The sequence below is a fragment of the Heterocephalus glaber genome, unplaced genomic scaffold (assembly GCF_053883595.1).
Source record: "Heterocephalus glaber isolate CG9 unplaced genomic scaffold, H.glaber_assembly_v1.0 deba00000546, whole genome shotgun sequence".
Lineage (NCBI taxonomy): Eukaryota > Metazoa > Chordata > Mammalia > Rodentia > Bathyergidae > Heterocephalus > Heterocephalus glaber.
Genome location: NW_028258147.1, coordinates 24,347,059 through 24,369,864, shown reverse-complemented (window position 1 = coordinate 24,369,864; position 22,806 = coordinate 24,347,059). Strand labels below are relative to the sequence as shown.

Below are 22,806 nucleotides of genomic sequence, written 5' to 3'. Positions count from 1 at the left end.
TGCTAAGCTCTGTTAGTTTATTATAAAAGTTGAAGTTTATCAGCATTGATAAGGCAGATTTTATTGGCAGGAGCTTCTATAGCACTTTCTTATTGCTTATCAAATGAATGTGTTAAATGCTTCTCTCTTATGAAATAAAGAAAGGTGAAAAGATGGCCTAGATAGATTTTGTTGTTGTTTTGTTTTCTTCTTTGTTTCTTTGTTTTGTTTTGGTACTTTTAAAAAAAAAAATTAAATATAACGCTAATGAGGAATCTCAGCTGCTGTTGCATAGTAGATATTCTTGAGAGCCCAGGGAGTTTCAACTCCTTTGCTGAAATGAAGAGATCATGCCAAGTGCTGGGTGAGATGGGAAGTGAGTGGTTATCATCAGACCTCATTTGAAAGAGCCATCAGTCTTTTCAAAGGACAGTGGCAAAGGTGCTTATAGTTTAGTCATTCCAAAATTATCTTTTGGTAAAGTCCTATTAAAGTAACTGAGGACACAAAAATTAAACATTTAAAACAGTAAATTTACGTTGATAAAATACTTTTGTGTTATATGATTATAAATGTTTTTAAATAATGTCATTTATTTCAGTCATTAAGAATATATGATTTTTAGCTGGGCACAGTGGTATAAGCCTATAATTCCAGCAGCATTCTGGGAGGTCCATTCTGATTTCTATCTCAGCCTGGGTAATTTAGTGAGGCCTTATCTCAAAATATAAATGGCTGGGAGTGTAGCTCAGTCAGAAGGTGAAGGCCATGGGTTCAGCCCCCAATACTGCAAAACAAAAAATTTGTTTTTCTTCATTTAATAAAGGCATGCAATTTTAAATTTATTAGGTTTTAAAAATACTATTATTGATTTAGGAAGAAAATTAAAAATACAGCAAAAAAAAAAAAATAAACCACAAAACCAAACAAACAAAAAATCAAAGTGCTTCAACAAAATTCAGAAGTTTTAAAATTTCTGGGTAATGTCTTTTTAACATAATTAATGTAGAATACTGTGGGAGCTACCCTATAGATTAAGTTAAATTTAGGGTAGTATTGTTCCAAGTTCTCAAGACAGATGCACATGAATAATTCTAATCACAATATAATTTTTTTTAAGTGTGTGAAAATGAAATCACAAGCATAAGCATAATATAACGGAGTACATAAAACTGCAAATGTAAATAAAAAAATAAGTCATGTAATAAATATTTAATTCAGGATAATGCCACTGGGGTTGGGGACGAGGTTGAGGAGTATGATTAATTTGAAACGGTAGTTAAAAACTTAGAGATCCGGTGAACTTTTTAATTGCTTGAAACATTATTTTTTAAGAAATACTGGATGATTCAGGGCTTTTCCCTGTAGGAGGATATAAACATTTTAATAGGTTTTTGAGGGTGTATTTGACATAACTTAGGAAAATGAATAATACTTTTATTTTAAAAATTTATATGAGGGCATTTCCAGCTAATCTCATATTTTAGTTGTATTGAAAAGAAGTAGCTACTATGTTCTAACCTTGATAATATTTTTTGAGTAATATTAGCCTTTTGTTTATTTCATTAGTTGCTACTATAAGATTGCATTAATATAACATGCCGGTATCTGGAATTTTGTGAAAATCTTCTGGAAGGAAATGATGGTTTATTACTTTAGAATTGATGATATACAAAGTTTCCTTCCTTCCTTGATTTTTGCCTTGTTAAGCAGTTAACATCATCAATTTTCTGCCAAGATTTTGAAGAGGTAATGAAGAGGAAAGTAAATGTTTTAATTAATATTTTTGAGTACACATTTTTGTTGTTTTTTTTTTGGTTCTGGGGACTGAACTTGGGACCTTGTGCTTGCGAGGCAGGCAGCGGCACCACTGAGCTAAATCCCCGGCCCTTGAGTACAAGTTTAGCTGGATATAAAGCAATACCATAAAAGGTTTTATGGTTGTAATATGATCTTTCTTAAAAAGATACATATATATATATATATATACACACACACAAATATATGTGTGTATATATATATTCAGTTTAAGCATTTTAATTGATTTAAAGTGGAATTTTTATAATTATAATGTATCTTAACTGTACATATATTTTATAACTTTAAGATACTTTAAACAAGGCCTAACTTTCTATAATGATATATGTCAATGGGTGGTCAGAGATACATCATACTCATTATATAAGTGTATTAGATTCTATGAAATGGACTTCTTGGGTCATAATGATCTTTTCTTGAATATGGTGTGTGTATTTTCTCAAGTTTCCTTGAACTGATATCTGTAACTCACTAGAAATAGCTCTTTAGTAGCTTTGAGTTTGAAACCACACTTCTCTATGTAATTCAGGCTGTACAGAAAATTCCTTCTTAAATATTTTTCTTGCTTTTTCACTTACTTATACATGTTTATATGTGAATTTAAGTGTATAATTTTTATATCATTGGGAAATTGCATGCTGTTTATCAGTAAATGGTTATTAGTGTAGATATGCTGTGCCTGTGTTTTTTAGGGCTTTGGCAAATAATTTAGCATTTTTTGCCTCAAGTTTTCCTCTTACATATAAAAAGTATGATCAGAATCATACTTTGTTTCATTACATATTTGGTGAATAATAGCTGATGGTAAAAGCCTTTCTATATAAAATATTAAGACAATAGTATCATTTAATAATACACAGTATACATATACAGATATGTGTATGTTGAGCTGAAGGTCATAATTGGTAAATATGACCCATAAAACTGATTTTTATTCCCTCGGAAATTGTACATAATCCTGATTTTGTATATAATTATCTCTAGAATATAAGGGCGTAAAGTTGTTGTATGACTTAATCTAAAATGATTAAACTATTTCCATTAGATGTGGGTTATATGAAAATTATCAAGGTCATAAAGAGAAAGATAAAGCTGGTTTATAGTATCATATGGTAATTATTTTTTAATAATGCTTCCCTTTTGCCCACCTGCTTTTGAAATTTAGTAAAAAATTATGTGAGCATTTTCTTTTTAAAAACACAATCCTTTATGGAATTAAATATGTGACTTAAATGTTAAAGGCCAAATTGAAAATTCAACTTGGAATTTTGAGATCTATGTAGACATTTATCTGTTTTGAGAGGGATTTTTTTTTGGATATATTTATGGGTCATATTTGTGGTACTGTATTTCTTTCCACATTTAATACCCATTAAATGCTTGATAAATAAATGACAAATACTTAATAGGTAAACTCCACTTGAATAGTGACAAATTATTCTTTTGATGGATTAATAAAAACTTATGCGAGAGCAAATGAGTCATTAACTATAAAAGGTATTTGATGAAGATGTTTAAAAGACTTAATAATGGAGGTCACTTTTGTGTCCCTAAAATACATAGATTTTAATCTTCTGTGTATTAAGAACCACAGATTTGAGATAGGTTGATGCATCTATGCAAAAGTAGAAATGAAATTATTTCTTCCTGTCATTGAACATATTTGATTTTCAAAAGACAGATTTAGAAATAAATAGGCTTTTCTTGTCCATAAATTTTTATTAAGCTATTAAATTAGAAATAAGATTAAAGATTTAAACCTCAAATTTTATCTTAACTGTGTACATTCAATGTAATGTTTTTATTACTTCATGAGAAGTAGGGGAGAGAAAATAGTGTTCCTAAAACCAAACCTAGAATCCATGAGTTTCTTGCGTAGTTATTTTGTATTATAGTCATTATACAGAAGCATGGAAGGCACAAAATGATATGTGAAGCTATTTCACTTTTACAGCTAATTCCACATTTTTAAATGCTTTCTAGAGTCTCCTTATTTGAGTATATGGGAGATTATATAAGCATTGAATTATTTTGGTTACAAAGTTAGGTTGTCAGTTGGGTCTTGAAACAATATTGTTAGCACTTTTATTTATTTTACCTTTTAAACTTCTGGCTTCTGAATGTTTCCCCTTAAACTAAATTTTATAAATTATTAGGAATGCCAGCAAGAATTTATATATAAATATACGTGTATTTTATATATAAATATATGTTAGATTTTTATTTCACATACTAGTCTCTGATTTTCTGATTTTTAAATTTTTAATCAACTTTTTAATTATAACTAATATGAAGGCTTATAAATTAACTGGGATCAAAAGGATTTTCTGTCTGAGACTTGTTAGGGCTGAGAGGAAAGCGAAAATTGGTTATGATTTAGTTACTATGTTTGTAGAACTTCAGACCACTGAAAATGGGTTATTCAAATTACTTTTAGAATGGAACCGAGATTTTTCTCTTTTAAGAAGTTAGCATTGCATTTGATCGAATTCTTAAAACAAACATTTAATTTGATGATAAACTTGAGTCTTGTACAGCTAATCAGATAGTAATTTCTCCTAATAGTGATAAAGTTTGCATATTCATTTAGTATTATCATATGATTATATAGTGATGATACAAATATATATTATTTGGATACTGGTAAATTAAAACAAAAAACAAATATGGATCTTTAAATGGCTTCTGTCTGCTAATAAATTCATGTACATGAAAAATATGGTTTTTTTGCACAAGGATATTTTTGGATAAACTTCTGTTCCTCTACAACAGTTTTCAAGATGGGTTTAAGTTTGTTTTGTTTTTGTCTTGTATTCCTAAGTCATAATTAGTATTGTGGAATTATTTTTTAAAGCATTGTTTCAAAAGCTCAGATTTTGAATATGGTACAAGTGTATTGCATATCCCTACATGTCACACTTCCAACCTTTGTGATTTGCCCCTTTCCTCATTTTTGGCTACTATTATTTCTAATAGAGGCTTAATTTGGCTTTTCTCCTTGAAAGTATCTTGAAAGCACAGTCATGCCTTCCTACTTCATCTGTGTTCTTTCCCTTAAACACTAACCCCTACAAAGTGGCGATTCACACATTTCACCTCAAGTTGAATTGACGAATCTTTTGCAAGATATTTAATCTTCTAATTTCTTAGGTTTAATATTCCCACAAGGCCAAGATGAAATACCGTAGTAAGATGTCTCTGAAGGCATACAGATAGTCTGTAATTCATACCCTAAAAATTTTGCTGTCTGACTTTCTTCCCATCAAAAGGGAAGTGTTAACATTCCAAATCCAAAATGATGATGAATCATTAAAAATTATTTGCAAATTTAAACAAAGAAATCTAACCATGACTCTTTTGAAACTTTCTTATGTGTTTGATACTTGATTTTTCTTTTTACATTTACTTTATTTTATTTATTTATTTATTTTTGGTACCAGGGATTTAACTCGGGTCCTTGCGCTTGCGCAGCAGGCGGCGAAACCACTAAGTTAAATCCCCAGCCCTACTTTATGTTTTTTGATACCTGCTTTAGGAGCAATTGTTTTGCAAGGAAATTCTGATCTTTTTACCAAACAGTATCATTATCTAATACTTAAATTAAAATTCAGTAAAATTAGAAGCATCCATTTCTGCTAAATTATGGAGTGTTTAATATAACATGTTTCTATTTTGAGAAAATATTTACTAATTTCTGTTCTGTACATAGTTGGTTTTTAAGATTTTTAACAACTTAGATAAAAGGACTTACCTTATGGGGTATCCTTTAATTTGGAAAACTTACTATTGATTTGAAAACCTGTTTAGTTTTTCTAGCTTCTATGAAAAAAGCTGCACTTTTTAGTGAATCAGCTTAATAACAAAAGTAAAACTAAGAATGCCAGTATTTAATGTAAAAATCGTAGGATATATAGAGCAATCAGCCTGAACAGAGATTAACAACAGTATTTTTCTTTCTCTTTTAAACTCAGAGAATAGGAAAAAACCAGCAAATATAGATAAGAGCCCTTTATAGTACATCATACTTGCTGGCATAGCTCTTAAATAAATAAATAAATAAATAAATAAATAAATAAATAAATAAATATTTTTGTACCAGGGATTGAACTCAGGACTTTGCGCTTGTGAGGCAGGCAGTGGAACCACTGAGCTAAATCCCCAGCCCTAAAATAAATATTTTTGATAAACTACAGTCCCATTAATCTAGACCTAAACAACAAAAAATTAAGCAAAAAAAAAAAAAATTTGGCTAAACCTATATAGAAGCTTCATCATATGTGCCTTGTTTTGCAGAGTTTTGCAATCCATACAATATAAACTAAGTTGAAAAATTAAAAAACCAAGAAACAGTTCAGTTTCCTTGTAGTTTTAAGTTCTTAGATGATGAAATGACAAAAAAAGCATAGTTTCATGGAAATATTACTTCCATTCACTAATATTTACTTGTGAATTGTCTGGTTCTCTAACTTTTAAGTTTCAGGGCAGTATATTTACCTATTTGCTTAAACTTAAAATATAGAAAGTAGTTTTAGAATTGCCAACCCACGTCACTGCAAAGAGTAAGTGTGCTTAGTTCAGTTATTGATTGGCTTGTGTATGTGTTTTTTAGTAATTACATACAATGAAATACATAAATGCTAAGTTAAATTGGTAAATTTTGACAAAAGTAGGTACTGTCATAGCACTTATTCCTATCAAGAATATTTTAATCATTTCCAAATATAGCAGAGGCAACCACTTTTTTTTAATTGTACATTAGTTTTTTTCTTGTAATGTTTTATATACATGGAATTTTTATCTATTATTTTGTTTTAGTTGGTAGATAAGAGAATCTCACTGTGGTGTTAATTTACATTACCGTGACAAGCAATGAATGCTGAACACATTTTCATATGCTCACTTTATGTCTTCCTTTATGAACTCATTCTTTTGCCCATTTAAAAAAATAGATCGTTTAGTACTGAGCTTTAGAAGTTTTTAATAGACTCTGGATATATACCCTTCTTCAGATGTAGGTTGAGTATCTACCTTGTCTGAAATGCTAGGACTCAGAAGCTTTTCAAATTTTTGATTTTTTTTCAGGTTTGAAGCATTTTGATTTCCGATTTTCAGTTTAGGGACGCTCAACCTGTGTATGTTTTAAAACATATTTTCCTTATCTGTAGCTTGTCTGTCCTCTTTCTGTCTATCTATCTATGTATTTATTTATTTTTCATGAGACAGGGTCTTGCTGTGTAGTTCTGGCTGGCCTTGAACTCACTATGTAGTCCAGGTTGGCCTCAAACTTGCGGCAGTCCTCCTCCCTCAGCCTCTTGGAGTGCTGGGATTACAGGCATGTGCCACCACATGCAGCTTTATTTTCTTATGTTGTCATTTGAAGAACAGAAATTACTAATCTTGAAGTCTAGTGTGGTAACTTTTTTCCCAGAGTAATTGCTTTTGTTTTCTATCTATCAAATCACAAAGATTATCTCTTTTGTTTTCTTCTAGTAGCTTCATAGTTTTAGCTTTTGTTTTGAGATATGTGAGCTACCTGAAATTTTGTATTTGGTCTCAGAGTTAAAATTTTATTATCTATTTCCAGTTTTCCAGTGACATTTGTTGAAAATAATTGCTATTCCACATTAAATTACAGTGTCATCACTATTAAATATAATTTGACTTTTACAGTGTGAATCTGTTTCAGAACTTTGTATTCTGTTCTCTTGAGCTGTGTAGTTTTTCCTATGGTAGTATCCTGATTCCTGAGGCTTTATAGTAAGCTATTTTGATATTCCTGATCCTATGCATTTTCTTATAGATGTTAGAAATAGCTTATTTTCATTAGGAAGAAAGGAAAGAAACAAGTGAGTGGACCTGAATATGGTACCAAATGCACAGGCAACAACAACAAAAATAAGTTGGACTTCATTCAAAACTGAGAAGTTTTTGTCTCATATGCACTAAAAACAGAGTGATAAATTTTATGTTATATGTATCTTTTAGCACAAGTTTTTTAAAAGAACACAAGCAAACATAGAGCATATTGGGATTAGAGGATTATAGTAGGCTTTGTATTCAATTACAGAGTGAGTTTAGGGAGTATAAAAATGTTAACAATATTTAGTCTTCTACTCCATGAATTTTATTCAGATATCTTAATATTACTTCGTTTTTATTCATTCATGCTTTTGTGATTGTTTATTTTTTAAAATTTATTTATTTTTTCTTTCTGGTCCCGGGGATCGAACTCAGGACCCTGCATTTGCAAGGCAGGCATGGTGCCACTGAGCTACATCCCTGGCCTCTGTGATTGTTTAGTTTTTAATCATTCCTGTTTTAACATACCTTTTTATTACATGTATTCCTAAGTATTAATGTTTTTCGAGGTAACTGCCTAGGTTTTTAATATTTTCTTACTGTTTATGCTGGAGTCAAGACCTGCAAGGTGATTAATTATAGAAAGAAGACAAATCTTTCTTTTATTATTCCAGTGTATTACAGTGATATAAACAGAAGGCCAAACAATGAAGGTTGCTGGCTCCTAAATGCTACTCACTCCTGCCCACTCTATCTGAACAACACTGGGTAGGAGACAGGTGGATCAGTGTAGACCCTGGAGAGGTAGCCTGTCTCACATACTCACAGGCACAAGTGTTAAGTATGCAAAGGAAAAAAATTGATTCATCCTCCCTGCTGAGGGGGTCTCTGAACAATAGTCTCCTGTTTTAAGGACCCAGGGGCTGAGGAAGGGAAAGAGGTTACGGACTAGAAGGTAGAAAATTACTGAGTCAAAGTGGGCAAAAGTGATTTAGGGGGAGGAGTCCCAGAGGCCTGTGCAGTGTTTCAAGCCAGCTTGGTCTCCCCCTCATCCTATCCTCTCCCAGGAAGGCCCCGGGAGTAGAATCAACACTGCAATTCTGGGATAAACTTCTCCTGGTTATGATCTGCTGTCTCTTTTATATATCTGGGTTTTCTTTCCTAGTATTTTGATAAGGGTTTTACATCTTTGTGAAAGTATTGGTCTGTTAATTTTTTTTTCTGAACAGTCTTCACCAGGGATTACTAGGTAATACTGGCCTTCTGGAAGGAGCTGGAACATGTTTTTAGTCTTTAAAAATTTTCTTTAAAATGTTATTTCTTAAAAAAATTTTTTTTATTGAATTCTCCAATGAAACCATTTGTACTTCGAGTTTTATGGGAAACCTTTCAATAATAAAATCAGTTTTAAAAGAATACAGAGCTATTAAGATTTTTTCTTTCATTTGTGTCAGTTTTGTTAAGTTATGTCTTTCCAGGAATTTATTTATTTTTGAAGTATCTGTAATATTTTGGGAAGCAATATTGTATAATATAGGATTAAATATGAAGATTTATAACCACAGGTTTGAAACCTGTGTTTGTTACTTGTGAACTCTGCTTTCATTTTCACTGCAGTTTAATTTCTTTACCTGTAAAATAACATTAAACAGTAGTGCCTATTACATAGGTTATCTAGAGGATTAAATGAGACATTACATATAAACTAAAGAGGGCCGGGGATTTAGCTCAGTGGTTTTGTTGCCTGCTGTGCAAGTGCAAGGACCTGAGTTTGATCCCCGGTCCCCCCCCCCCCAATAAATAAATAAATAAATAAATAAAGTAAAGAAAGAGCTTGGGAAATGGTAAAACTTCATGTGTGCAAACAGGAGTAACTTAAGAAAACACATAATGCTTATAATGTATCAGGTATCTTATGTGTACATGTTAAATCATGTAGCTATCCAAAGAGGTATTATTATTGTTATTACCACTTAGTAAGGAGACTAAGGTGTAAATTGCTGAAGTAATGAATTGGACTTAAATTTAGGCATTTTAGCTCTGCATTCTATTTCATGGTGCATAATTTATATTTCACTTCCCTGGTTGGTTAAGCCTTGACTTTGGTAAGTATATTTGTTATAGTCTAAGTGATGATTTGCTTTCTGGATCATATCTGAGTACTTTTTAAAATCTGGTATCTTTTTAGACTATATTTGATGCTCTTTGAGTCTTTAGTGCTATAATCTTTATTCTTTTTGGTTTTCCATGATACCAAACAGATTTATCCTTTAATACTGTATCTTCTGTTCATTCTTTATTAAACTTTAGATGTTATTGAATTATTATTTATTTTTTATATTGAGTAAAGATCATAGCACTAGAAATGGAATTGCACTGTTTGTAGATGATTATCTCTTGGATTTTTTTTTAGGGGGCAAGATTATACCTATTCAAGATAATTTTAAATTACATTAACATTTCAGTGGTATATGAGTATAGTTAGATTGTATTTATGATGTATATGTACATACTAAAATGGCACATGTACATATTAGCATATCATGTATACATGTAATGTCATATATTTATTAAAGTTGCTGTTGGGGAAAAGCTGTGATGCCATATACACTTTTATTTTGATCAGCAGTTTTAATTGTGATCATCTATTTACTGAATACATCTGTAGTCCTTTTGTCAAGAAGAAGAACGTATCATTACTCTAATTGTAGATTGAAGAAACTGCACAATATACAGGCATAATGATGTGAAACATTAGAAAGGTATTTAAATCAATGACAAGTTTTACAAAAAAGCTACATTATATATACTATACAGTACTTGCAATTTGTGACTGAAATTTGTAGAACAGGTGTACCTCACATATACTTAGCCTGTTGATATACTGTGATAGAAGGGTTTGTTATAATTGGAGAGGTGGTATATTTTATTAAAATAAATGGAACAATGCAAGACAGTAGACAAAGAATTGTAATCCTTTGAAATTTAGTAAACTTATTAAATAAGAACATCACATATTTCAGATTCTTCATAAATGTCAATTTGTCCTTCAGTTGAACCACTAAGCTGATTCACTTCAGCATACATGAAACTTACACTTTAAATTTCGTGAAGATATAATCTCACAATTACCTAATCTAAGGTTCAGGTATTAAAATCCCTGTATGTAGGGGATCCATTGTAGTTAACGTAATATTTGAACAGAAATGCTTTTACTTTTCTGTTTTCTCATTAAAGGTTGAAAATAGAAGCTATCAGACCTAATTTTCCCCACATTTCGCCTTATCCACTCATTCGCTAGATGAGGTGTATGTCATTAGTGCAACATTAATTTTGCTTTTAATATTGTCAATACCTATGGAGAGGTTGTAAAAGTAGGATGAGCATTTTCTTGCTTATTAAGGGACAGTCTCCCTCCCCCTACCCAATTCCTTCTTTTTGGCCAGCAGTAGTATTTAGTGTTTATCTTACTAGTGAAAAAAAATGAGCCTCACTTGAAAACGTAATAACTAGGAAATGTGGACAAGGAGTAAGGTTAAGTTCTAGAGGTCAGGGGCTGGGAGTGTTCAGTGTGAGCGCTAGCCTGGCATGTATGTTAGGTACAGGCCTGGGGTCTGAACCCCCAGTACTGCTATCAGTCAGTGAATTTGAGGTTGAAATTTTTGGTAAAGCTCTGCAGGAAGTCTGTGTAATTCTGAGGAATGTAGATAACCTCTCTGGGAACTTGATAGCTGATTTATAAAATGAGTAATACATTAGATTGATTTGAAAATTCCCTTTAATTTTCACATTTTATGATGTCACAGTGCTATAGGGATTCAGAGATAAAGAAATTTGGAAACAAAATTATCTTTGTATAAGGAATTATGAATAATTTTTAGATTAAACCTCTCAGTGCTACTTTTATTATTAATCCATAATATTTTTTCTAATTTGGATTTTAGTTACACATTTTATAGGCCAAGGTCTCTAAAATATATGTGAGTTAATTATAAGGCAGTCAGTTTTCATTTATTACTAATTGAGACTTAAGTTTGTGAGCAATGGCTTTTGGTAGGTGTCTTATTCTAATTTGAAAGTTTATCTTTCTATAAAACAATAAATTGAGCTTGAAAAGAAATTATAGATAAACCTAACATGTTATCTAGGTGTCACATTCCTCATATTTGCTTTACATCACTACTGTTTTATATATATTATAGTGTAAGTTTTCTTTTCAGTTTTATTTTTCATTTTTATTCTTAAGGGTGAAAGAGATTCAAGAAATAATTATACTTATCCTAAACTGAAGTTAAGGTTATCAATTTCTGAATTAACTCTTTATTATAATATACTTAATAGTATTTAAAGCTAGCTATAGTATTCCTGTACGTACAGCAGACTCTCTTTCAAAAGGAGTTTCTTTTATTTCTTTTCTCTCTTTCAACAGTGACCTCGTGTTTTATTAAGAAAATACATAATCAGGAATTAAGTTGATATTTTGAGATGTCTTGGTAGCTGGCTTTTACCATTACACGTAAACAGAATAGTTATTCTAAATCACAGTATCCCAGATAACCACTAAAATCACTGCACTGTGGCTTCCGGAAAATGCCATAATCCTTCAAATGCCACATTAAACTGAGAGAGAGAACCATCAGTAGTGCCTGCACAGTTATGTAGAAGGATGAGCTATGAACCAAGTGAAAATATGTTCTGGAAGAACAGTAACCTTTTCCTTGATGTGTTCATTTCCCGTTACATTTTTGACACAAAATGTTGCAAAATGATTTAATGGTGGCATTTTGTTTTGCTGACTTTCCATTTTTTCATTAAAAAGAAACCAGAGTTAGGACAGGTACACTGTATAGGGGAAGAATGACCAAGTACTGAATACTGTAAGAAGGATCTTTTAAAAATATAAATTAATGAAAATGTTTTAGAAACATTGTTTGCTCTTTTTAGCATTGTATATTAACTATAATATATAAAATCATTTAGATTTATCATATTGTCAAAAATAATATTCTTTAAAGTTAATTGCTTTGCTCTGCTACCTTCTTTTTTTCTAGTAGCCTTTGATCTTGAATGACATGTCAGTAACCAAGATCCCTTTACTGTACAGACCTAACCTACTTAGCACAGGTAATGCAGACATATCCTACTTTTGATTTGAATATACATTACTAGAGCTGATTGTAGAAGGAAACAAAATATGAATAGATTCAGTAATCTAAACGATGAATGCCTGTTAACTCTGAGAAGATACACTTCTATTAGGAAAAAATATCATAAACTTATCCTACGTAAAGTTAGTACAGAGCTTATTTGCATCTATGAAAATGTGCTGAGTAAAGCTGGATATAGTAACTTGCCAAAATAGGTTTTGTAAGACTTTTGCAACATTAGACTTTCAGTGCTGTTGTTGATGTGAAGTACCTGTTATGGACCCTGTTATACATTTCACAAATACTTGAGACTTTATATTGCACATGCACATTTGTTAGTACAGTATTTCACTTTTTAAAAAAGTGCCATCAGTTGTAGTGTTTGACTAAACGTTTTTTCTCCTTTAGAATTATGTGAATATTCATAAAAGTTGCAATTTCAGTAGAGGGGATTGGAATTTCTCATTCAGTGTGTCTTTAGATGTTCCTTTTTACACAATTTGGTAACTATCAATAGACTTCAATACTCTTAGGAACTCTGTAGGTGTAATTACATTTAGTTTTTCTTTTTTTGGACAAATGTTAAATCTGCTTCTTTTTTCTCCCTAGTATCTCAAACTAGAAGAGTTTATATTTTGTTTAGGAATCTTTTATCTTCCCTTTATTTTATTTAACTCTCGCAAACAACACTTCTGTAAGATAAAAAGAACTAATTAGGATAATATGCAGTGTGGATATATATCCTCATCCTTTCAACTATAGATGACATACAGGCTTTGTTATTGATATGATTAAAGCGTGATCTGCTGAGCAAGCACATTAGAGGCCCATCAAGTACAAAGTCTGAATTTTGAGCACAGAGGAAATTTTTAAAGAGTTGGATGTTATACTTTCATTCATTTATCTTAAGAGATAACTAGTTATCATTATCCCATTTATTATGGTGCAGCAACAATGATGAAGATAATCTCTAAGAGAGTCGTCATCCCCAGATTGCTGCTGTGGTTATAGCCTAAGGTGATAGTGGAAAATATAAAAAAAGTATTTGCAAGAAATGTATAACTCTAGTTTGGAACATGCAACAAGCACATGGAAAGTTAATAGTACTCTCATACCTTTGTATAAGAAAATTAAAGGGGAATAACTTTTCTGGAGAATACCAATATGAATCAAAGACATTAAACATGAGAATACTGTTTCTCAAGAAGCAGCACCTGTAGGACTCTTTCCAGAGGAATATTCAGGAATTAGTACATTTTTGGTATAATGATATTCTTCATGGTGCTCATTATAATAATGAAAAATATTTAGAACCAACATAGATACTTAGGCATAAGGGAATGGTTAATGAATTATGGTATAAGTTTCTTTCTCTTATCTGATCATTTTTTCACCATTAAAAAGAATATTTATGTTGTGGGAAAACCTAAAGTTTAAAAAACTTTTTTGTTTAAGATGTATGTGTGATCTTAATTTTTATAAAATATAATTATTTTATTTTAAATCTTTTGTGTATCTGTAAATTATTTATGATGTTGCTGAGTGCTGTGGTATATATACCTGTAATCCTAGCACTGTGGAAGACTGAGGCAGGAGAATTGCAGATTTAAGTTCTGCTTGGGCAACTTAGCAAGACCATGTCTCAAAATAATAAAAAATAAAAGAGCGCTGGGCTGAGGAGGCAGCTTAGTGGGATTGCCCTAGGTTCAGTTCCCTGTTACCCTGAACAATAATAATGATGATGCTTCTGATGATGTAGCTTAATTTTATCATCATAAAATTATTTTTAAAAGCTAATACCATACATACACTTCTGATACTTTGGATATTGGCTATCAGATAACAGCACAAATCAGATTGGAGATTCTGAGAGTATAGCTGAACCATGAGTTCTCTTATGACTATTTAAAAAATCAATTTAATAAAATTATAATGGAAATGCATGGAATAAAGTATATTTCATTGTACTTTGGGTACTCTAAATTAGGTTAAGAGTTCCTGAATTCTTTCTTTACAGTTTCAGTACTCATTTTGCATTTTTTGCAGGTAATACATCTAGGAAGATAGGTCATTTCCTAGTATTCCATGCCCTTCTGATTAACCACATGCATTGTTAACTTCCGCTTCTCATGCATTTTTATATTACACGTACCAAGAGTAACTGTAGATAAAAAAGAAAGTTTAAGATAACTACACATACTCTGTTTACCCTGGCCAAATTGGGATTTCTCAGTTTCCTTCTAATTGCACAGAGTAACCCTACCCAACTATGTCAAGATCCCTTCTTTAGCCCTCTTAGTAGAATTTTGAAGAATTTCCTTTTTCTAATCCAGAATTACAGGTCAGAATTTGTTATATTCCACTTTGCCTTCTAAACACATGAATGTATTTTCCCTCTGTCCCTCTTCCTTCCTTCCCTCCTTCCTTCCTTCCTCCCTCCCTCCCTCCCTCCCTTCCTTCCTCCCTCCCTCCTCCCCTTTTTTCTTTTTCTTGATCTCCTTCACTCTCTCTTTCTTTTTCTTTCTTTCTTTCCTTCTTTCTCCTTTCTTTCTTTCTTTCTTTCTTTCTTTCTTTCTTTCTTTCTTTCTTTCCTCCCCTCCCCTCCTCCCTCCCTCTCTCTCTCTCTTTCTTTCTTTCTTTCTTTCTTTCTTTCTCCCTTCTTCCTCTTCTGTCTCCTAAAAATGAATGATAGCCAATAAAACCAGTGGGGTATTAAAGGAATGGTAACTTAGGAGCAAAGGCAGCACAGAAGAGGCTCTGTGAGCATAGCTAGAAGATGGGAGGTCCTTATGGAGCAGGAGATAGATGCAGGCAGAGGTTTATGAACAAGTATTTGATCTGAAACAGCAAAATTTGGATTTTTTTTATTGAACCTATAATAAATAAAATATAAAAAGATGCTTTATAAGATAGGATTTTTACAATTACTTGCTAAAACTGTAGTGGAAATAATTATAGGACTTAGACTTCAAGATGTTCAGTGAGAATATACACATTTTGAAAAAAAATACAACCTTTTAGTGTAAATAGTTTAAAGATATTTAATGATAGGATAAATTAGAACACATTTTAACTTATTGGATTATTAAAGCACCATACTTTTTCTCTTATTTCCTTTCAACCTGCTCCTTTGAGGAAATCAAGTTAGTTTAGTTTACAGTAGTCCTTTTATCCATATTTTCAGTTTCCTATAGTCAATTGTGATCTGAAACTTTTAATGGAAAATTCTAGACATAAACAATTCCTAAGTTTTAAATTTTGTGCCATTCTTTCCGAGTAGCATGTTGAAGTCATGTGCTGTCTTGCCCAGGATGTGAATCATGCCTTTCTCTAGAGTACCCACACTGTGTGCCTTACCAGTACATTAGTTACTTAGTAGTTGTCTTTCCTATCTGATTGAATGTTGCAGTGTTATAGTGCTTGTGGTCAAGTAACCCTTATACTTCTTAGTAATTGTCCTAAAGGGCAAGAAAAAATATAGTGTATATATATATATAGGGTTCAGTACTGTCTACAGTTTTAGGGACCCACTAGGGATCTTGGACTATATCCCCATGTGAATATAAGAATGCCTACGGTATGATTATCCATATTTCTCTTATGTACAATCAGGGCCTGCTGGCTGACATTTTCTCTCTCTCCTCATTATAGCTATTATAGGTTGACTCTGCAATTGCTTGTTTTTTTTTCAAATTTTATATCATATAATAGATTTTTTTCAGTAAATATAGAATTAAACTAATTTTTAAAATAGACTATGTATAGTATTATATGTATAAATAATTTGGATATACTATAGTGTAATACTTTTCTCGATAAAAGTTCTTTTTTTTTTCTTAATTCCTATTCCATAGTTAAGTATGCTAGGTCACGGTAGATGCACATTCTGTGCTTTTCACAGATACTATTCCATTTTCCATTGGACATGAACATATAATGATGTCATAGCAAACATCTTTGTGAATCTGAAGGGTAGATACTGGCTTTTTTCGGTTTTTATTTGTTGGTATATGTTTGCAATACATAAAAATTGCATTCATCTTGGGGGACTATGCAGATGTCACATCCTGATCACTTTTTCCACCCCCACCACCCTCTCCTCTTCCCCTGTATCAGATTGGCATTGTGATTGTAGGTTATAAGGTTGATCATTTATACACACATTGACTAGCCATTTGAATTTTCTTGTTTGTGAATTTTCTTTCCATATCTAGTGCCTCTTTGTGGAGAGATTTTTCTTTATTAAGAATGAATTTATCACATATCTTTTTATAAAATGCAAATATTTTTCTTTCAGGTTGTTGAGGTTTTTTATTTTTGGTTTGTTTGCTAATGCTACTTTTTGCCAAATTGAAATTTAAATGTTTTGTGATATTTGTGTCTGAAAAAAGAAAAACCAATCTGATGTTATTATGAAATATCCAATCCATATTTTATTTATTTATTTATTTATTTATTTATTTATTTATTTATTGGTACTGGGGATTGAACTCGGGTCCTTGCACTTGCGCAGCAGGCAGTGAAACCACTGAGCTAAATCCCCAGCCCTCAATCCATATTTTATACATTACTTAAGAAGTACATAGTATCTTGGTACATTAAATGATCACATGGTGGAGATTTTTTAAAAATCTGCTGAGACATAATCATTTAAAAATAATACTTTTATTACATATGGTAGCATTAACTTAATATAAAATTTCTATTTTGCTCTACTGGAATATGTCATACTCTTCTGTTGATTTTAAAACACTACTAGTTTTCAGAAACATTGATTTTTCATTATCAGAACTGCTAATTCGCATAGACAGTGAAGCTACTTGTTGATATTATAACCTTTAAGTTTTATTTATTTATTTATTTATTTTTAGACAGGCTCTCACAATATAGTCCAGACCAGCCTTGACTCTCTATGTCACCCTGGCTGGCCTTGAACTCAAAATTCTGCTTCAGCCTCCTGAGTGCTGTAATTATGGACCTGTGCCACTATGCCTAGTTTGATGTCATAAACTTTTGTGTAATTTTAGTTCTTGTGGTTGTTAAATATGTTTAGTGATTGACTCCAGAGGCAAAGATTGTTTGCTTTGTAGAAATTATTTATGAACTTCAAATTACTAAATTTACTAGCCTTTTTATTTTCTAAGTATTATCAACTTCAAATTACTAAATTTACTAGCCTTTTTATTTTCTGAGTATTATCTTATTGGCTCAGTTCATCATTTAATATTGGTGACTAACCTTACTCCTAAGATATTATCTTTTCATAATTTTTTTTGTGTAGTTTTGATACTCTAATTTTTATCAGTAGCAAAACTTAATGCTTTTTAAAAAAGTGGATATTTAAATGCTTAAATTCTGAAGCCAAGTTACTCAGTTCCAGGTACTCGTCCTGCATTTACTAGTTGTGACTTTAATCTGGTTAAACTCTATGGTTTAGTTTTCTCATCTGTAAACTGGGAATAATTGTTTCTGTTTCTGAAACTGCTGTGAGTATTAAATGACCAAAAGTACGTAATGCTCGTACACATTCCTTAACTCTCTCCTGGATTGTTGCAATCACTTTTACCTTCTTGTAGTTAGGATACTTACAGTTTTTATCCACTTGTCTTACTAAAAATGAGTTACTTAAATTTGTCCAGAGTCTTCCCATTTCTTGAAGGATAAATAGACTTTATAAGATAGTTTCTAAGGCCATCCAAGCTTGTTCAGTCTTGTCTTTTTGTCTTCATTTTAAGCTATTCATGATGTTAGATGACCTCTGTTTTGATCATCTCAGGCTATTTCTCTTTCCTAAAACATATTCTGCTACACTTCAGATTCATTGTACAGATTGCTGACAGGGTTTCTGAGATCTCATGGTGGCCTGTACTTTCCTTTGCATCTTTGCACCTGCTATTCTAGTGTAGACCTTTGTGTCTCATTTGAGCTCTTGAAGATAACTTAAAATTTCTATTTTAGTTTCTATTTTCTCCAGTTAATGCATCTCATAGTTTTCCTTCTATATCGTATTTATGTAATCTCTTTTGTCCTAGCAGAGAGTCAAGAGGAAATTATCTAGACCCTTGTCACTTACCAACTCTCTATTCTATACCAAACTGGACTTCCTGACGTACTGTTTTGAAATTCATCTGTACCTTTGTTTGTGCCATTTTCTTTTGCTTCATATTGTATTTCCCATATTCTCTCCTGGTAAATTCCTACTAATTTTTAATATTACTTTATTTCTCTGTTTGTCTTTTAACCCTCCCTCTCCTACATTTCAAGCAAAGATGGTCTGCCTATTTGAAATAATATTGTCACATGCTAGCATGAGTCCAGTTAAAGACATCATATTAAAGTAATACATGAGTACTCATGTTTATAACAGCGCAATTCATAATAGCTAAATCTTGGAAATGACCTGCATATCCATCAACAGATGAATGGATAAAGTAAATGTACCATTTATACACAGTGGAGTACTACTCTGCCATAAAGAAGGATAAACTTGAGTCATTTGTAGGAAAAAGGATGCACTTTGAGATCATAATGTTAAGTAAAATAAATCAGGCACACAAGCTTAAATACCACATTGTTTCTCTTATATGAGAAATCCAAAATATAAAGAGCAAAATAAAAGGTAGATAATAGGAAATAGTGTGTTAGATCTTTTTCATAAGGGAAGGGGACCAAGAGATGGAGGAGGAAGTCGATGGAAAAAGAATTAAGATGTGTTATGTACATGTACCAACTCCCCTTGAGGAATATAATCGTTATGTACTACACACATGTAGTGATAAAAAAATTCTTTTAAATTGACAGTATGAATTTACAGGCAAAAGTTTTAATTGGAGTGTAAGGAAAAATAAGGAAAGACTCCAGCTTGAGTAGTAGCTGAAGAGGCCATGCTCTGATGAAGAGGATCAGACTGGCCTACCCACAAAATCAGGAAGCCAGCTTGTAGGGATTAGCTGAGGTAGGCCAGTGTCGTCAGTCCTGGTTGAATCCTGTGACTTGAGGGACAGTTTATTTCCTATGGCTTTAAGGGCCGTCTTTGTCATGTAATCATGAAGGGTAATGAGATAGGCTAAGTAAATTTAGGGCTAATACCTCATTTGGCCAACTTTTAGACATTCCCCAAATTACTAACATGACTATATGCAGCAGAAAAGAATTTGACCTGGAGCTTTGTAAAATGAAGGCCAGGCTTTCTTTCTACTTTTAGTTACCTATTGGGCATTTGTAGGACCAAAGGACTAGTCACAGTTTTTAGGAAAAAAAAAATTAAAAAAACAACAAAAACCACTTTTTAAGTCCCTCACTCCCTCAAAAGAGAGCACAGATCAGGTTGAGGGTCCGAGGAGTTTGTCCTTTGTCCCTTTGGTGGTCTCTGTGTCAGTATGATTTTACCAGTGTATGTAGGCCTCTATGACAATACTGGCGACTGTGTATTAAATCACTGTCATTGCAGAATCTTGCACTTTGTTCATTTGGGATCCCCCCTGCTGCCCACCACCAGTTTCTGAACTTAATGGAATTTTACCTATCTTTATATCAGAAAAGTCAGTTAATACTTGGCATGATATAAAATTTTAGTAATGTTTTGAATGAGTGGTTCATAAAAGGTCAGATAGTGAGAGTTAGCCTTGGAATAAAGACCTCTTGACTTCAGTGTTTATTATTATACTGTTTGTATAGATTCTGTATTAAGTTACTACTATAACCCTAACTTTTTAAAAGACTTTTATAGTGCATGTTTTTTATCTTTACATGTCCTGTGAGCTATAATTTTTAAGTGAAATGTTTGCACTTCACAGTACTTTTATTCTAGTGTCTTCACTCATCATTTTAGTTTTCATTTGGAGAGGATCACTACTTCTTCTGCTTTAACTGTCCAAATATCTTCATTGTTTAAATACTCAAATGTTAAATCTTTTGGTGGGGTCATGTTGCTGCATGTCATTGCGTTTCTGCATTTTCCTTTAGTGATAACAGTTACTTTCATTCTTTGACATTTTATTCCTTTAGTTTGTTCACTTCTCTGCAAATGTTTATCAGTTTCAGATGTATTTTTTGAATTTTAATCATCAAACTCACATCTTTTAAAATCCAGCACCATTATAATAGTAGTAGTACATTCAATGCCTGGATAAAAAGGTGTTTGCTTTGTAAATTTCTTAGATCTTTTTATTTTGATGTCTGGCTTAAGTCCCCCAAAACAATTTCTAGTAACAGAATGTGTTCATTAGTCAGACATATTATCTATTGGCAGGTATTTCAGTCTTATTAAACCTCTATGCTGTTAAATAAGAAAACTCACATCCTCTGTGCTTGGTCAAAGTATGGTTAAAAAGTAATATTGAATGCTTAGAGATACTTGTTATATATATAGTAGGTTTTTGGTACATATTTTTTCACCTTCTGCTTTTCTTTGTTTTTATTATGATTATTTTAATAGTTTTCCTAAGTATTTTATATATTGGTTGGCAGTCTACTCATTTATTTTGCTTAATATGAACCACTGTTAAATGGTACCATTGGAAGGGTAACTGTCTTAATCATTCTGAGGTAATAGTCATGAAAATATTTTTGATAGTATATTATATTTTGAAGGTTTTATATATATATATACACACACACACACACACACACACACACATTATGTTTCATTGATTATCCTGTAGTTTTGTAGGATAAGGAATAGATTTGTGATGTTTGTCTCCATCTTTGGTTATTTTTTAAAATGAACAACAATTTTGGATTATATTGATTTTATTATTTAACAGAATGAGAATTAGAAACAGTAATATAAATGAAATGACTAATCAGAAATTTCAGAAATCTGTTTACTGTCAAACTGGATGTTTCTCTGTAAAACCTTACACATTTTCAGAAAAGGAATTGTCTTAAACTGTATTTTCTTGTATATATTGTTACCTGAACATTAAACTATAATTTCAGGATTTATCATCTCTCCTCAAAACAATACCCAAGTTGGCTATTATATTTAATTTTAGCACTGACAAAGGTATACTGTTATTTAACCAAAATTTTATTTTATTGTACACTAACAATTTTTTTGGTGAAAGAATATAAAAAAATTTAAAAACATATTGAAAAGTGTATGTTTGCTTTTCACAGATACTGTGTCAGTTCTCTGATTCTTACGATTTTGTTTTTGAAGTGTATATGACTAGTTCATGGTTTCTTTAAGTGGTTTAATTCAGAACTTGACAAACATTTTTTGTGAGGCAACTTAACATATGTCTGTATTCCTAAAATACTTAGATAAATTTGAGAGATTATCATTTCATGACTGTGCTATTAAAATTGAGACCTTATGATGTGAATTTAGTGCGGAACTGTTCATGCATTCTTTGTGTGTACATGTTATTTTTAGTGCAAAGTTAATCCATGAAGTCAAGGACCACAAGTGTGATTTAGCTCATAAATCACAACCAGTTGAGCTTTGTGAAAATTGCTTGATTAAATTACATCAGTGTTATTTCTTTAAATATGTTCTCTACAAATAGTGGCAAGCAGGAATTCTGCTTTAAATGAAATTATTCAGGCACTTCCTTGTAATTGCCCAGTGAATCAGATCAACACAGCTGCGTGGGAAAGATAGGCTTAGGAAGGACAAAATCAATGGGATTCAGTCACATTCAAGTGAAATTACATCAATCAATAACTTTCCTTTTCAGTGACTGAAATCTTTCAGGCCCGTATTTCTCCTTCTGGTTACTCATTTATGTCATTATTAAAGAATCACAGAATTGCCTGATTGTATCAAAGATCTTTTTGTGACATGGTCTGTAAATGTAGTTCTTTTTAAAAGGAAAGTTGAATTTCATGTAGAGCATTACAAATTATTGACTGAAGTTTTCGTTGAGCATTCTTCTGAAGCTTTTATTTGTAAAGAAATAACATTTTCCTCTATTCTTTTAAAAATAAGATTTATATATTCTCATTAGATTTATATTCTAATCAGTGTTGTATTTCTTAAAACAAAGATCCTGAAATCTGTTAGTCTACTCATTCATTAAAATTTCATGTAGAAGCTAGGCATGGCGATACATTCCAG

At 31.7% G+C, this 22,806-nt stretch overlaps 1 protein-coding gene across 6 annotated transcripts in view; it reads left to right on the top strand.

Annotated features, from left to right (window-relative positions):
* Window positions 1-22,806, top strand: part of Phf14 (PHD finger protein 14) — a 320,314-nt gene that overhangs the window by 104,032 nt on the left and 193,476 nt on the right. The gene's annotated exons all lie outside the window — the stretch shown is intronic.